Here is an 18,291-nt window from a genome sequence, read left to right on the forward strand (position 1 = left end):
ACCCCACACCCTAAAAACACCTATTGCACAAAATTTGACAATCTTGATCACATTTTTTCTTTTTTTCTTTTTTTTTTTGGTGTCAAATGTTGGGCAATTTTTACAAACTATTGGCTTTTTTCAGTAAATTTTTTGTGTTTTTTTTATTATATTTTATTCAATTATTATTAGTATTGTTAATAATAATATTTTTAATTTAATTTAATTTAATTAATTAATTAATTTTTCTTGATTTACTAGACTTTTTGATCGGGGAACCACGGTGATGTTAATTTCCCATTTTTGCCTCCAGAAAAACATCAGCCCTGGGGCACTCTATAGAATGATAATATGGTTTTTCGAGACCTTTCTGAAGCACAGACACAGCAATGTGGAGATACTAGGTCTGATTACACGAAACTAGTGGAATCCCAAACTGACCTGCAGCCGTTTTGGTCTACAGGACAGTTTTGCATTGGTGTCTCTACTGGGAAATAAGTGTTGGATGGACTGTATTAGCTTTCTGCCTCATATTGGCCTTTAATAGAAAATAGGATATTGACCAATTAATGCTTTCCACCCACAAACGGGTGAGGGACCCTCAGTGAGGCTGGCGAGTCTCTCGGCAGTTTCAGAGGTGTCACTCTGAAAACTTTAATAATGAGCAGCTGCAGAGATTTTCATTAAACTGCTTTACAGCGCAAAGTTTGAGTGTCTGGACATTTTTTTTTTTACCCTGTGGGGGACACACTGAATATTTGTCTCAAATCTTAAAGGATATCTTGATATGGAAGATTTATTAGTATTCAGGCAAACCTGTTCCAGTCCTCAGTATACATGGTGATGCTGATGTGATTCAAAATGCTTGAAATACAAATATGACGTTTGTTATTTTATCACTAGTTCATGCAACCCTCAGAACTTTCAGTTTCTGGCTGCAATAAATGGTGTAATTTTTTTGATTATTTAAGAAAACATGACTTGCAAAAAAAATTGAGAAAAACAAAGTAAAAAAAATGGCCAAAATTTTAAGTTTTGCAAAAAAAAAAAAAATAATAAATTTAAAAAAAGGGGAAAAGAATGTCTAAATATTCCAAACCAATTTTCTTAAAAAAGAAAAAAAGAAAAGAAAACATACATAAGAAACGAGGGGGAAAAACAAATCACCTTTTTTTTTTTGGAAGAAAACATGTCTCCACATACCCAGACAAAAAAAAAAATGAAAGCAAAAATAAATAAATCAAAACAAGATTTGAATAAAGTGCTTAAAATAATAATAATTCTGGCATTTACTTTTTTATTTTCTCTGATAAAACTGGTATGGCTTAAGTATTAACGAGTTCCTTAAAAAATCAAACAATGCAAAGTTATCCACAGGGCCGGATTGAACCCTTTGGCAGGCCGGTTCTGGCCTGCAGGCCTTATGTTTGACCCCTCTGTTCCACAGCCAAAGTCTTATCTCATGACTGTATTTTTAGTTGAGGTTTCCGAGTCGTCTCTGAGATTTGACATTGCTCTGTCAGAAGAGAACAGCCTCTCTCAGGCACACTGAACAGAATGCAGATGCCCTTTCTCTCACTTATTTCTATTCCCCTGTGGATCTGACCTGAAAAGGTTAGGCCACTTTTCCGTAAAAGTCAAGCCGCCGTTCAGCATTGTAGTTTTCTTTAAAAACTGACATTTGGCTTGACATGATATTTTTTTCCACTCTGGGAGTTTATATATTTCTACGCAGCAGGAATAGTGTGTGTTTGCATGTGTGTGTGTCAGTGGGGTTGGTCACAAACCTTGCTGTTAGCTGCAGAATCCTAATCCGCTCGATTAACTAGATTATCAAATACAAGGAATTCACTTTGGTGCATTGATATACAGTAAAAATAAATTATTTGTTTAACTCAAAAACGGCAGTGTCTGGGCCGCCTTAAATATTTAAGCTCACCCAGTTGATCAGTATAGTGGTTTGTTAACATGAGTGCACAGCTGATCAGTACAGTAGTTTTACTTGAGTGCGCATCTGTGGTTTGTTTGCATGAGCACACAGCTGATAAGTACAGTAGATTGTTTACATAAGTCCACAGCTGATCACCTGTGTGATTTGTTGACATGTACACACAGCTGATCACCTTTGTGATTTGTTTACATGAACACACAGCTGATAACCTGTGTGATTTGTTAACATGTGCACACAGCTGATTACCTTTGTGATTTGTTTACATGAACACACAGCTGATAACCTATGTAATTTGTTAACATGTACACACAGCTGATCACCTTTGTGATTTGTTTACATGAACACACAGCTGATAACCTATACGGATTGTCCACATAAGCGCACAGCTGATCACCTTTGTGATTTGTTTACATGAACACACAGCTGATAACCTATGCGGATTGTCTACATAAGCGCACAGCTGATAACTAATCAGATGGTTGTAATACATTTTGTCGCTGGGCCTCATTACCAGCAGTACATTGCTTAGCCTCTATAACAGACTCCACCCCACTTCTCTAAACTAGGGAGGGGACAACTGACTATGGATAAGTACCTCATAGAACCCCATTTCAAAACATTCAAACTATCCCTTAAAGGCATAAAACTGAGGGACTGTAACTGGTACCGAAAATGCTGCACATTGACAGACTCAAATTGCAGGACTCAATAAAAGGCAGGCTCAGTTCTTTATGTGGCTATTTCCCTCAGTATAGCAGCTCTATAGATGTTGTTTGTACAGTCATTTTAGCTTGAAAGCTATTTGAACACAGCCGAAAGGCCACGGGTTCTTTCAAACAGCCACAGTTTGCTGAGAACGGCTGGTACTCCATCCCTCAAGGAAGGCCAGACAATAGGCTATTTTGGTCTGTTTTTAGTATTGATGTGGCCATGAGTAACATGCATACATTTGTCTGTGTGGGGGAGTGTTTGAGCAGGTTCACTGAAGCTCTGAGTGTGTCTCTGTGGGGGCATGCGGTGCAGAGTGTGTGAGCACGCTGAATTACATCTGATGCGTAGGTGTGTCCTCGGAGACAGCGAGCAGTTCTTCAGGGGGAGCTTGGAGGCAGTGCAGTGTTCAGATCCTTTACTTAAGTAAAAGTACTAATACCACCATGTGAAAATGCTCTGTTAATAAATATCCTGCATTGAAAATAGTACTTAGGTAAAAGTAAGTAGGTATAATAAGGACATGTATTTTAAGTATGAAAAGACTGCAGAAAAAAATAAAAAATAAAAAAAGAGCACACCGAAAAGGCCCAAAATCGTAAAAGATAGACAAAAGCACCCCAACCCTGCACCCTTAATTAAAAAAAAAAAGATAAGACACCCCAAAACTCAAAATTATTAAACAAGAGGACAATATTCGAAATGATAAAAATGAGAAAAAAAACACCAAACCCTCCAAAATATAAAAAGAAGAAAAAACTCTTCAAAACTACAAATTATTTAAAAAGAAAAAAACAACAACATGGACCTCAAAATTATAACAAAAATCAAATCAAAATTATATAAAAAAAAATGAAACACCCAATACTTCAAGGTTTAAAAAAAGACAGAAAAAAGTTACCCAGTAAGGAAGAAAAAAAAGATCCAACAAACTCTAAACTATCAAAAAAAATTACTAAAAAAAGACATAAAAATATACATATATAAATGTGTCTAAACTCTTTGGTATCTTAATTTATAACAAACATTATATGTTATAAAGAAAATGTTTTTTTATGCCAAAAATCTTCATTTGTACACTCACTGAAGCTATCAGATAAATATAGTAAAGGAAAAAACCACAGTATATGATGTAGTGGAGTGCAAGTATACACCGGCATGAAAATAAGATACTCAAATAAAGTACAAGTACCTTGAATTTATACTGAAGTGCTTGAGTAAATGCACCTTCCACCACCAGTACTACATGCTGCCATTTGGAGGTGCAGTTGCTCTGCAGCTGCTGCATGCACTGCTCCTGAATCTGCTTTTTATTCAGCTCTCTAACACAATCCAAAGAACCTTGCTCTGAAAAAGATGTGCTTTAGTCCCGTCAGCCGCTGTAATACAATCACTTACCCAGGAGATGTAACCGATATCCATCTTTGCAGTGGATAGGGGGCGGATTTTGCAGCCGACATAAAACATCCCTGTTGCTATAGCGATTGTCCACATCTTTAGTGGGACCCCTGCATGCTGCAAGAGCACACTTTGTCAAGGTGGATGGATTTGCAAACAAACAAATAAAAGGCCGTTGTGAGTGTAAAAAGGCGGTTATGTCACAGCGAGGGGAGGGCAGGTTGGGGGTTATCGTGAGGGAACGGCTGCTGCTGCATCGTGTTTATGATCCCATAAAGGAGGTCATCTTTCTTTTTTTTTTTTTTTGTTTTCTATTTTCAGCCTCCACACTGATCGGCATACTTATCACCCAGGGATTATACAGCAACTTTATCCATTATTCATGACTCAGCAAAAGTAATAACACTCCCTCCCAGGGAAAAAGCAACCAATTCCTTATTTTGGGGTGTTTATATTCCCAGAGGTCTCCATTATGAGTTATGAAGCATAATGTAAAGTGTAAAGGGGGGAAGCTCAGAGCGCCTTGGTCAAATTGAATTCCGGACGCTTTTTGCCGGCGGGCTGGAGTGGTGAGCGTTCTGGTTAGCAATCACTTCAGGCGCACAACTCACCACTGCCAGAGTGCCTATTTGTTGTGCAGTGTGGTGTGAAACAAGCTTTTACACCTTCAGGAGTAATGCCCTGCTCCATTTGAAATGTCCCTCTGGAGTTGTGCTGGAGATGGAAGGAATCTCAAGACACTGAGGAGGGATGGTTTGATCCTCAAAAACGTTTCTAATCAGATTAGATTGCACCTCTGTGGGAAGAAATATTGATACTACGCTCGATACTGTAATGGTTGTCAATAAGGAACTCAAGACATTTTACACAGTTGTAAAAAAAAACCCATAAGATTTATGTTCTGTCTGAGAAAGTAACCCTGATAATGTCGCAGTTATATCACCTGGCAACACCCAACTCATCCCAAGGCGTCACATGTTGCCGCTTTACCAGTGGACTTCAACGTCTACATATTACGCTCTAGATATCCTCCTGCGTCTGCTGTTGACTTTCCGGGATGCTGCTAACAGATTGTCGAGTAAAGCGCGTGTTGATATTACGCTACAAAATCATGTTGTTACGTTTAGGCAACAAAAGCACATGGCGACCAACTTCAACAAATGCACATCGATATGATTAGGCAACGTGTGATGCCCTCAAAGCCGGCTCCCAGGTGTGTGTGCGAGCAGGAAAACAGCAGCTAAACACCGCGCTGCAAACACACACCACGGCAGACATTCTCCACATGAGGACGTGGAGATGTGCGCTGCAGGCTGCTGTGAAGTGGGGAGGATCCTAAATTGTCCTCCATCTCTCTGCCCCCGGCTAAAAGCCAGTCCGTGGGAGTAATGAGCCACATTAACAGCGGCTGCAGATAAAACACACGGCAGTGGAGTGTTTTAGATTCCTATCTGTTTGAGAGGAGGAGTGTTGAGCTGCCGATCTCAGATGCAAGATAAAGTAAGATAAAGCCCTAAGCTCTCTGATTGGGAGGTGTGTGTGTGTGTGTGTTATTGTGGCGAGGGCAGTGTTCTGTAATTTGAAAACTTTTATTTTAAAGGCACCCTCAGGTGTGACAGTCCAACTTATTCCAGAGCTGTCAAATACTGACACTTTGTTAATGCTTTCAGCATTAGATATAGACGCCAAAATCCACCTTTTGCGGCAGTATGTCGTGCAATCGGGCAGCGTTTTAATCCGATGCCGGCCAGCGGTGCATGATGTGAACGTTGCATATTCCATCCAGCCGCATTCTTAACTGATGCCGCTGATTTGTGCATCACGTTGCAGTAGCAGGTGCACCGTGGCTTGGTGGCTTTTGGCGTCTGGATCTCACGCCGAAATAATTTCAAATGCAGCGCTTTTGACAAGTTAGGAATAAAACAGACTTTGGCTTTTGTAGTCGTCCAGGTGTTGGTTGGAGCACTTCAGAAAGTCGGCAGCAGACTCAAGAGGATACCTCAGGCATAATGTGCAGACATAAAAGTCGATATGTGATGACTTGGGATGAGGGAGTACACTTACGCCTTCCAACCGCCCAATAATAAGAACACAAATCAGATCAATGTGTTTAAATAAGGATGCACATACACATGCAAATGACTTACGTCTTATTCCTATCAATGTATTCAGATTATTCCACTGGATTTCCAAGCTGGTAACAGGGATGTAAATAGGTAGGTTTCAAACTTTTAAGAAAAAAAAAAAAGTTTCTGCAAATGTTTTCTACCAAAGGAAAAGCAGTCCACGTGTTTGTCAGACCTTAAGGACACACACGTTGCGTTTCAGTGAGAAAAACTGAATGTAAAATGAAACTTGTATGTTTACAAGAAAACTCTTCAGGGCGCCTTTAAACTCCAGGTAGCGAAGAATATTATTATTCCATGCTGAGGATTTTTATGTGTCATAAAACAAGCCTGGAGGCCATCTGTAGCAATTTTTTCCTTAGTTGTTTTATGGTTGTGTTTAGGTGTTCAGGCACTCACAGCACTTTATCTATCTATCTATCTATCTATCTATTGAAATTGTATTATATTTACAACATGAAATAATACTTATAATTTAGGTAATGTCAAATTTAGTTCAAAAATAAGTATTTTACAGAATGTAAGAACTATTTAAAATACTTGGAAATCCATTTCTTATTTCATCAAGTATTATTGTTTGAGGGCACAACATTTTCTATGATTATAAAGTAAAATCATAACAATATTCCATTTATTTTTACTTGCAAATATTCCGTTTAAAAAAATCTCCACAATATTTTTGCCCAACATGGCCCTAAGTACCTCTGTGATAAAATTTTTCACATTGAAGGGCATTTAAATATTGTTCATTAAATTGTTGTTCAGAGCTGGAGATTTCACTTTAACCCTTTGAAACCTTCTTTGAAACGTTTCTTGTTTTTTTTCAGACACCTCTCAAAAGTAATTAGACCTTTGAACTCTAAGCAAATTGGTGAGATTTTATTTCAAAAACGTTGGGAAAAAAAACCAACTGAAAAACAACTTGGTAAAAAATTAATAGATTTAGAAAATTGTTTTTAAAAGGTAGGGAAAAATGTCTAGGGTAAAAGTGAAAAAAAGCTGGTGAAAAACTATATTTATAATTATCATATTTATATCTTTAAAATTATATTTAAATTCATTAGACCATTTCTTTCTTTCTTTCTAACATCTTTTGGTGGGAAATACTTTTAAAAATATATATATATATATGTTAAAAATTTTCATCCATTTCTTGCTAATTTTTCCTTTTTTTAGGAAAAACTATATTTCCAATAATTATAATTACATATTTAAAATTATGCTATACTTTTTAAAGCACTTTTAACAGATTAAGTATTGAATGTGATTAAAATGCTAAGAATTAAGGAATTTTAATTTAATTTAATTTATTTATTTTAATTTTATATTTATTTATCTTTATTTTTTTAATTTTATTTTATTTATTTATTTTTTATTTTATTTTATTTTTTAACTCAAATACCCAGCCAGCAGGGATTACTGCGGCACCCTCAGCACCCCAACCTTCAAACATCTATGGACACTTTACTTATTAACCTTATTCAATTAACTTCACACCAACCTCACGTGCTGCCTGACCTGTCAACAAGGTCACAGTCAGCAGCACAAGGTTCAACTGCGCTCTCCATAATTACCACACGTTAAGTGCCACGGTCACAGTTTTAATCAGCTGTGGGCTATCATGATATACAAAATATGTATGGACTGGGCCTGGGAACAGATCTGGAGTTTTTAATTGCGAGGCCTAATGCTCTCATTAGCCGAGAGAGCTTCACACCCATGCATGATCTGTATGCACGCAGTCGCATTATCGAGTCGGAGGAAAGGTGACACCGGCATGCTAATTAGGGAAGGGAATGTGCTCTTTAAACTGTTATTGATGTTTTAGTAATCATTGCCACGCTTTGATTTTGAGCTTTGTCAAAAAAAAAAAACGCTGGTGAGGAAATTTTTTCTTCCCTCCCTGTTGAACAAATCCCGGTGAGCGATGATCGAAGCGCTAATTTATGCAAACTACACAAATGGCCTTCCTTAATTACCCTAAAATCAACAGTCAGCGTGCTTTTATTTGCCATGTTATCATTTTGTGCTCATTGTAACGCTTGCGTGCAGAGAGGGACAGTGTGTGCTCTACCAGCGGCAGCAGAAGACAAGTATGATGCTCGTGTTTTCCCCTTCAGGGCTCATATCCCCAGTGTGTCATGTAAATAGCAGACATAAAGAAAAACTGACAGTGAGGGATCACAGGGCGGTGTAAATAGAGGCCTGCAGGGTCTTCTACATATCAATAATGACGGATGAGCTTCAGCTCTCGCATGTTTTGGTTCTATCTCGGCGGGATTCTTTCAGGGTCGGGGGGATACGTGGATGCCGATACCCTCGAAAGGCCTTACACAAAGCCTTGGGTTTCATATGGGATGCTGGGGCTTACAATCAGCTATGTTTCTGTCTCCACATGGCATTTGACAAAAGCTGGCATGCTGATAAAATGAAAAAAAAAAAAGCATAGGTGAGGGATTTTCATGGTATGTTCAGGATTATAGGCCGAAGGGACACACACATAAACAGAATTTTTCTCTCTGTTTCTCATCTTAAGTTACTTTTTTTTCTGGTTGATTCTCTATTTGTTTCCTATTCATAGTTAACTTTGCAATTCTAGCAAATTGCCTTGATTTCTTTCTAAAAAAATGGCGACGAGAGTGATAGGAAATTTTACAAGAAATGGCCCAAAAAATAGTAAGAAATTAACAAAAAGTTACAAGAATATTGCCTAAAGATAAGCACAAAAAGAAAAGGCCAGACTATCTCGTAGGACTCTCATGCGCAATTTGTTTTCTGACTCGGCTAGTCGAAGTTGATTTGCTGATAACTTTCAAAATGTCTCAAAATTTACCTGATTACCAAAATAAAGACACCTCAATTACAATCTGTATTATTTATGGTCCAACACTGGACCATAAAACGGACCCAATAAACACACAAATGGCTCGACTCTGTTGTTAAACCTTTTTAAAACAGTTTGGTTGCATTAGCTATGTGATGCTTACAGTTAGCCCTGTCACTGTAAATTAATTTTGCAAATGCACTGTCTCAGCATCCCGAGTTTAGCACCAGCCATGAATATTTTGATTGATTTTGAGAAAAACAGACAATTTTTTCCCTTTAGCAGGATGGAAATATGGCTCCAGACCTTTCTCAAGTGCTGACCTGGTGTTTGGAGACAGGTCTGGACCCAAAAACGGTTTAAAAGATTGACAGGACTGCACAAATAAAACTGACAATCTGACAAACTCTCTATCAATCCCTTGACAAGTTTTACTTCTTCAGGCCTCTAAAATCAAAACATTGTGCAGGATATGTTTACAAATCCAATAAAAATATGGTAAAAAATGCAGGTTTTAGCTGCACAATGTCAAATAAATTGAAAAACTCCTTATGAAATCTGGTCACAGACTGTTTTGGATATGAGCTTCCAAATGTGTGAATACTTGCAAATTTTGATCCAGTGTTTTATTGCAATATCTGAATCTGTTACCCTGCTGTTAGAGGGCATTGAGGACACTCAGAGAGTAACAAGGATAACAGCCACTAGCAACTCTAAGAGGTTGTTCTTTTGTGTGTTTTTAATGGACTGAAAAAGTTACTGTTTTTCGACAGTTTTTCCCTCCGTCATACCATAACTGTCTTAAAACAACTCAAATAGCATTATAGTTCTTCCTGTCTGTACTGTCTTTGAATAATACCATCCTAAAAAAATCCACAGTCCTTATTCAAAAGGTCTTTCGACGCTTATACAAAGCACCAGAAATCAAAAATCCTTTATTTGTGTACATTTATTTCATTACTTTACCTATTATCATTATTTACTTTGCGTATTACAAAAATATACTCAACAAATAAATGATGACGATGTTATAGCTAAAATAAGGTAGATGTTTATTGGTCCCAGTGGAGAAATTCACAAGCTATCTTGCAGTATATTAGATAATAAAAATTATCCCCACTGTTATCCGCTGCAACATTAAAATGATTAAGACAATAATGCAGTGCTAACTTACAGCCTGGAGCCAAATCAGGTGTCAAATACTGCCAATTTGTCAGTGATTTTGGCGTCAACCGCAGACTCGAAATGCCACCTTTCACAGTGGTATAAACTGCCCGGCGCTGTCAGTTTGTAATGAGGTTGGAAGGAACTTTTTACATTGTTATGATACACTGCTGGATTGCTGGATTGCACCTGTTGCGGCTGTATGATACGCCATTGGACGAATGGGTCCAACAAACCCAAGACTTTCAGCAGGGAGCCAGGTGTTCGCTTCCCATATAATTTTGCCCAGTTTTGTTATAGCATACACTGCTGCAAAATAACGACCATGAACATGAAATAGCATGTTGTGAATGCTATGATTATAGCATACACTGCTGCAATAAGGAAACTGCATGTTGAGAAATTGTCTTCATCAACAGCAGATGCAGAGTGTAATGTGTAGATGTGAAAGTCAGCTGACAAAGCGGTGACACGTGTCAACTTGGGATGAGAACAAAAATCACATTTTATCTTATTTTGTATCATCCTCTGAAGTTCCTAAGCAGCATGTGAGATTTTCTTGATGCAGATTCACTGTGTCCTCCTCAACACCACTGTGATGATCATTTAGTTTTCTTTGATAGGGGGTCAGTGTGCAACAACAACAGCATTGGCCTTTCTGCACCACAACAGAAATTTAAGCTTTCAAATAGCCATCATCTTTTATGCATAAAATGGCTTTTGACTTGTTTTATTTGTCCCACCCAGAATGCTTGCTGTCTCATCCTCAATGGGAAATTCTGTAACCACCGGCACTTTTTCCCTTCATGTCACTCTATTGACACTGAAAGCCAGAGTTGGCATGTGACATGCTGCGCTGAAAGAGAAAAACAGAGATTGTTTGTGTAAATATGATGGCATCAGTCTCTGGGCTTGGCAGACAAAATGCTTTTCTTCTGCAGTAAACAAGGTGAAACAGAGCAGGCAGAGTCGACTAGTCATGGGGATCAGATGCCACTGTGCTGGCAACTAAAGGACCCACAGACAGACATGGGGCTTATTTGTTCAACAAACTACTGTCTCCATCATTTTTGTCTCAACAGAACATTTTCTTAATCCAACATATTCAAGGTTCAGCTTTACTGTCATGATACAATGCACAGAAAAAAAACCTTTACCATGGAAAAAAAGTGTAATAATCTTATAGTAGAAGTATGACTAACAATAATAGCATTGCTAGTAGGCTTCAGCAGCACTACCACGACCTATGTTCCACGCACAGCCATGATCCATGGGATCCTGCAAGACAAGGGAGCACAAAAGCCCCAAGTAGTAAAACTAGTAAAAGTAACTAACTAAAACTTAACAAGTATTAGTAAAACTTGAATACAGAGGCGTAATGTAACACTGATATGGATACACTGATTTTATGGTATGATCACAACACATGAATGCCAAAAATAACAAAGGGGAGAAAACACGGGAGCACACACAGCGAGGAGAATACTAACAAGATACATATATAGAATATTTTTAGCTGTATTCATGTGATGTAAACAGTATCTGCTGTTGTCCGTTCAACGCTTCATGTTACGATTCAATATAGCGGTCACCAGCCGTGACTAATGCTGCCTTGAGTATACAATATAACACCCTCACAGTGGATATATGACAAGTGCTTGAAACTGTGTGTGTGAGAGAGCGTGTGACATTGTACCACAATGCAAAACACAACTGAATTACAGTGGGGAAGAAAAGATCATTTGTAGATGGATGTTTTCCGGGGACAGAGTATAAATGAGTAGAAATATTTTTTTCAAAACCTTATAATTGACGGTAGTGTTATGAAATCGGAGTATATCTCCTGTTAGCAAAAACAGCAGCTTGTTACCGTGAATACGGTGCAAGACAAATGTTAAAGTCCTCCAAACTAAGCTACGTAGATGGTCATTAGACAAAAGAAGCTACGTGTGTTTTCTGACCTGATGCCCTTATTAGCAGCCAGAAGTACCTATGAGCGCCAAAACATAAGCATTAAAAAGTACTTTAGTTGCCTCAAGTTGATACTGCAACAACAAATGTTGGAAATTTAAAAAAAATGTTGTCCATGAACTATTTTTTTTTTCAGTATAAATATTTTGCAGCTGGGTGTGCACAATTTGGTTCCAAAAACATTCAGAGAATGGTGCAATGCAATGTTTTCAGCAGCAGAATGTTCTTTTTTTGTTCTCTATAAACATAACAAAAATGTTTTTATCTTTTTTTGTTAACATATCACACTCTGTCACCTCTTAACATCACCAAAAACATTAAGAACATGATGTTTTTTGCCTAACCTGTAGTCTAAAATGTCAGATCTTATGGGTAACGTTAAGGAAGCTGGATAATGGACCAAAAAAAAGGTTAAGAACCACATTTAAGGTAATACCAAGGCATCAATTCTTAGTTTCAGGTGATAATAGATGAATAAAAACATAGTCATGAATATTATATACTATTTCTTCCTGTAGATGTCCAAAAATCCTACACACTGGACCTTCAAATAAATGTATATGTCAACGAAACAATTGAGCCTGACCATGACAGATTCCACTTTTTAGAATTCCGACATCGTCTCTCCTGGCACTGATCTGAAATGAAACAGCTCTGAATGGCTTTTTAAAGGCTCTGCTGGGACACGGCACAAAAGAAGACGTCAGACGCAGTGAGAAGCCTTGGAACATAAGTAGATATTAAAGGAAAAAATCCACCTTCAGATACTTCTTGCTGTTACATAACGCCGTTTTGTGATGCTCGGTGCATTCAAGGTTTTGTGATGATGTGATGTCGTTAACCGACCTCCTCCCAACCTGCTTCCTCTGCTACTGTTGTTGTTCTGAATGAATCTGGCGCCTCAACCGAAACTCAAATTGTGTATTCCTGTTGATTGAGGTCACTGCTCTCTATCTGTAATTGATTTCTCTCCGTGTGATTATCAATGTTTGCTGTAAACTGGCAGCAAAACTTTAGGTTTGATGCTTTGCATAGGGCTCATACTGTGACAGTTTCCGCACCATTATCACTATGCTGGTTGGCATGGTAACTCCTGAACATATAAATACCACTCTGGATATTGTATTCATATTAGAGGTGAAAATGACTCATCACTTGGCTTATTCAAGTAGTTTCCTTCTGTCCAGTTCAGTGATAGTCACTTTGTAGTTCTTTTTGTTGGCTTTTGACACTTTCGATAGGATCTCACGGTCTTAATCAGCGGACGAAACATCATAAAACTGTGACTGTTTCTGTCTGGCTGTGTTCTCAGCTGACGCCGTCCAGCGGCGTGTCATACAGCAGCGAAAGATGAGTTTTGTTGTTGGGATCTTATACTGATATCATGGAAGTACGGGGTTTATCGGACCCAACCATTGCCCCTATTGGTACCCTCATGCTCCTTACATCACGTTGTTACTGGCAGAATTTTAACCTGACGCCGTCCAGTGGCGTACCATGCAAACGTGACAGGTTCTGTCTAATCTGCGTATCATGCTGCCGTAGCAGGTGCTGTCCAGCGGCAGTATTTGATGACTTTGGAATGAGAAGTGGCTGACTGTATAATCACGGATTTTTAGTAGTAATATTTACACATGTACAAGTTACTGTTTTTTTCGCACGTTGCAGCTTTGCAGTGGACTTTCACGTCTTTATATTACTCTTTAGGTATCGTGCATCCACTGTTGTAACAAAAGCACATGGCAATCAATGCCTGGATGTCAAACAAAAGCGTATTATGGCACCAATGGTTAGGTTTTGGCAAAACAGATACATGGCAAGATATATATATATATATATATATATATATATATAAAAAAAAATAGATAGGAAGTGAACACCAGACTCCCATATGAAGGTCCGGTGTTTGTTGGACCCACTGACCCTCCTTCTCAACCTATAGTGACCTTTGTGCTTCCGAAATTACATTGTTACTAGCAGCGACACAACAGGTTCTGTCAAGCTATTATTTATTTATTTATTTTTAGTAATCCTAGGTTTTACAGAAAATCACATCAATGGTGTTTCTGTAGATTTTGGGGTCTTTAAATGAGCTTTTAGCTAGAAAGAAGCATAGTGAACACTCAATATATATTATATTAATACCTGAACTGATGACATCTGCCCCATTCCACTACCAGGGTAGATCTTAATCCTCAAGAATCACGATATCATCATCACTGTAGCATTGGTATTGAATACTATCCAGTGTTTTGCAAAAATTGTCAAATATTAGCATTCTGTCATTCTGAGAAACGATAATTATTAATATTGAATACTTCTTCCATGTACACCGAATGCTTTCCTACAAAACAATTGCACGATGGGTAAGATGTATTCTTACTTGTTCAAACTGCACTTTTCCTTCCCTCAAGATTTTTCAATTTCTCTGGAATATCTCATGAGCACATTTTCAAGCAAACTTTTAGGAACACATCTGCCTTCCATAAATGTATCAGTGAAGGCAGAAACCCCCTTGACAGTTGTAATGCCTATATTTAAACTAAATTCAGGCCTAATTTAGCATGCTCTTTCAATATATTTTATGTGCGTGGAGTATTAGTCTTGCTTTGTTTTCTGAAAAGTGGAGGCAGTTGTTGAGTTTATTGAGTACATTTTAATGCACATGAGAATTCACAGTAACGTTTTTTGTGTGCATAAAGAGGATATTGTGCTGCTGGTGGGAGTTGAGACATTTACTGTAAAATCCATGTCCTAATATGTATGAGATTTGCTTTAGTTTCCACAAGTGTATAATGAAGAAAACAAATAAAAAATGAGACATCCCCAAGGTTGCTGAATACATTTAGCTGCAAAATGTAAAGTTTTTCTCGCTGAATCAGATTGTGATAAGTTGTAAAACCTTGCATACAAAATTTCTTTTTCATATACCATGTTTCAGAAAATGTGTGATCGGTGCGCTAATGTCACAACCTCATAGTCACAATCAAAAGAGCTTGAAGCCACCCACTTTAAATGTTATGACTTGATTAAAAGGCTGTTATAAGTAGCTATCAGCTACACCTACCAGTAGGTTCAGAAACCTATTTAATGGCTTTTATCAGTTGTCATCGGGAACATAGTTGAAATAGTTCTGCCCTTTCATTGTTAGGGGGGAAACCTATAGTGGTTATAATTATGATGGGAGTGAGGGTGGAAGTCATGGGATGTACAAACCAAATTCCGAAAAAGTTGGGACACTAAATAAAACGTAAATAAAAGCAACCTCTGTTCAATTGAATTCAGCACAAAAACATTATATTTACTGTTGAAACTGATAAACTTTGTTGTTTTTTTCTGAAATTAAATTTCAATACATAATCATAATAATTATGAATATATTTTTCTTAATATTTTACCCTAGTTATTTATTTATTTTTTTTTAATGTTTCTCTCTTTCTCCTTTTTTATTTATATTTTACCATTTTTTGCAATTTGTGGGATAGTTCATTCAAGTTGCTGATTGCCTCATTTCGCATGTATCTGCAAGAAATCAAACTTATAAATTTGCTCAGCATTTAACCCTATTGGTTAATAGGGTTAAATTCTTGTGAAAGGCCTCTTAATACAACATAATTAAACTGATGTTGGTCCAGGTTACAAAGGGTTAACATTATAAAGTGGTGCCAGCTGCCCTTGTATCACAATATTTACCTAAATCGAACAAAACTGAAAGTGAAACCCCACCAATCTGCTACTTTTTCACAACAGTGGCTGATAACGGCCCATTCAATCACTTGATAACACTCAAAAGGTTTGCTAGCTAACTTCGCCCTCCCTCCAAGCACAATATTTGCGATCCTTTAAGCCCTGGACATATCAGTGACATACAACTGTGTTTTTTAGCGGTTAGTTTCACTCATGTGGGAGGGAAGGTGAAATCAATACAATCTTCTCTACCGCTAGTCCTCCATGACTGACTTGACTCTTTTTCTGTGGCTGTCCAGGCATTCAATCTGTTTTCCACTTTACAGAAAGAGCTCTCATGCGCTCCAGGCTTGGAAGTGCTGAATGTCAGGACCCTTTATTACCGAGACTGTGGAGATCTTGGAGCAGCTTCTCCTCATGCTAACTTGTGAGTGACACAGCGGCGTGTGCTGTCTGTGGAGAGAAGAGGTAATTTTGCAATGTGCTGCATCGACCTTAACTTTAAACTGGCCCACTTAAACTTGACACCGGGTTCTCGTTTCATTCCAGCGCCCCTGGTCTTTTCTAAAATGCCTCTCCCTCCACTGAACCACTTTGAATGATAAAGTGCTGCCGATGGAATGACCTGTCTCGAGCACAGCAATCTCGGCTGCGGCGCTGGAAATTAGCTGCCGCAGCTTTGGGATGTTTAACACGGACCAAACTGGTCCGGGGCGGCTGTTAACGATGTGTACACCAAGGTAAGTGGTCCTTCGCCGTTGGCAAAGTACTGCACACTTCAGCCATGACATCCGGAGCCTCTCTGTATTTCCACTACACTTTTTAAGTTTTTTGGTAGGTTAAGTTCTTATTTGCTTGAAAATCTTATTCTATGCAAAACTTTAAAAAGCCGCCCAAAAAATGGAACGTTGTCGGTGCTGGAAGTGGCGATCTCGAAGAGTCTTGGTTGACTTGGCAACACGTGTAGTTACTGGTGGTAACAGCAAGTTTAACTCTGTTTTAATATGGAAGTTAGACAATAATTAAACTTTTAAAGGCTGGCTGAAGTTACGTCATGTTCAACATGTGTCGGCATATGTTGCCGCTCTGTCAGTGGACTTCTGCGTCCACATATTACGCACTACTCTCTGCGTCTGCTGTTGATATTCCAGGATGCAGCTACAGATGCCGGAAAACAAACAAAAAAATCAAAGAAACAGAAATTGCCTAAAAAATTGCTTAAATAAAAAAAAATAAATAAATAAAAAATAAATAAATAAATAAATAAATAAAAATAAAAATAAAAATAAAAATAATAACAATAATAGCAATAATAATAATAATATTTCACTTAGTTTCCTTGACTTTTTTCACTTCTTTCTTTCTCTCTCTCCTTTTTTTAAAAAGCATTACACTTATTTTCAGTTCATTTCCTGTCAGCTCCTAATTTTGTGCAGTTTGCACAACGCCTCTTGCCAAGTTGCTCATTGCCTTTTTAGCCATGTTTTTTTTTTTTTTTAAATCATTGAAAAAATAAACCCTATTTTGTCTGATTTCAAAGCTTCAAATGCCTGTGAAAGTTGTCTGAATGCAGCCCCCAAAAAAAGCCATAATTTCGTTTCAGTTTTCGATTTCAGCACTTATTTTAAATGAATAATATTACTCGTGATCTGCTGTCTTTATTTTATTGATTAGATGCGGTGCATTTTTTAGAACATTTGTGATGAAGGTTTCTATTTGTCGTGAGAGTCATAATTCACCTGCTTTATATTCCACATTAGCGGTATTTAGACGGTGTTTGGAGGCTTCCCCCCACGCTGCTCCCACTGTCATTAACTGCTGCGGCCGTGGAGTTTGATTCAGAGAATCTAGGACAAAGCCTCCTTGGACTCTGAGGCTCAACGGCGGCGCCGGAGTGAACGAGGCTGCAGGAAGTCATTACATAGATTGTAATTAACAGCTGGAGCTAAATTATGGATTCCATATCTCCAGAAATTCTAATTTTCATGGAGCGTTTTGATGCAGAAATGCTCCACATAATGTGCGGCGGGGAACACGGGAAGTCTTTTTATTAATGCATTTGGAAACACGGTGGTTTATACAGTAAATTTCAGGGCTCCTTAATATAAAACGTCGAAATGAGTTCCACCACTTTAGCGATGCTTTTTCTCACTTAAGGTTGAACAAAGCTGTTTAAACTTTCCGCAGCATGGCCTACAAATTATATATACATGACATAAAAGAGAGTGGATTTCTGATAAAACGCCGAGCGAGTGGCGGGAGGAAGCAGAGCCTGCAGAAATATTCAGAGTGAGCGATAAGCAGCCAGTTTGCAGGGCGACAGCAAGAAGATTCTGCCCTAATTTTCCTCTTTCCAGCGTTTAACCCCGAGCTGCCAGTCTATCTGACTAGGAATTAGACAGCTGTCACCATCAAACGCACGGCCTCATAACAGTGAGTCACAACACTCACCGTCGCCGCCGTTATCCAAAGCAGACGTGGGC

General features: G+C 38.1%; 1 long non-coding RNA gene across 1 annotated transcript in view; it reads right to left on the reverse strand.

The window, feature by feature from the left end:
- Positions 1-10,043: 10,043 nt before the first annotated feature.
- The window catches only part of LOC148185527 (uncharacterized), a 214,197-nt gene continuing 205,949 nt past the window's right edge, over positions 10,044-18,291 (reverse strand). Inside the window, exon 11 of the long non-coding RNA XR_015775836.1 lies at positions 10,044-11,006. This is a non-coding gene — a long non-coding RNA (uncharacterized LOC148185527). The remainder of the gene's footprint in view (positions 11,007-18,291) is intronic.

The sequence above is a fragment of the Plectropomus leopardus genome, chromosome 24, assembly GCF_026936395.1.
Source record: "Plectropomus leopardus strain MGB_pleo_1.0 chromosome 24, ASM2693639v1, whole genome shotgun sequence".
NCBI lineage: Eukaryota > Metazoa > Chordata > Actinopteri > Perciformes > Serranidae > Plectropomus > Plectropomus leopardus.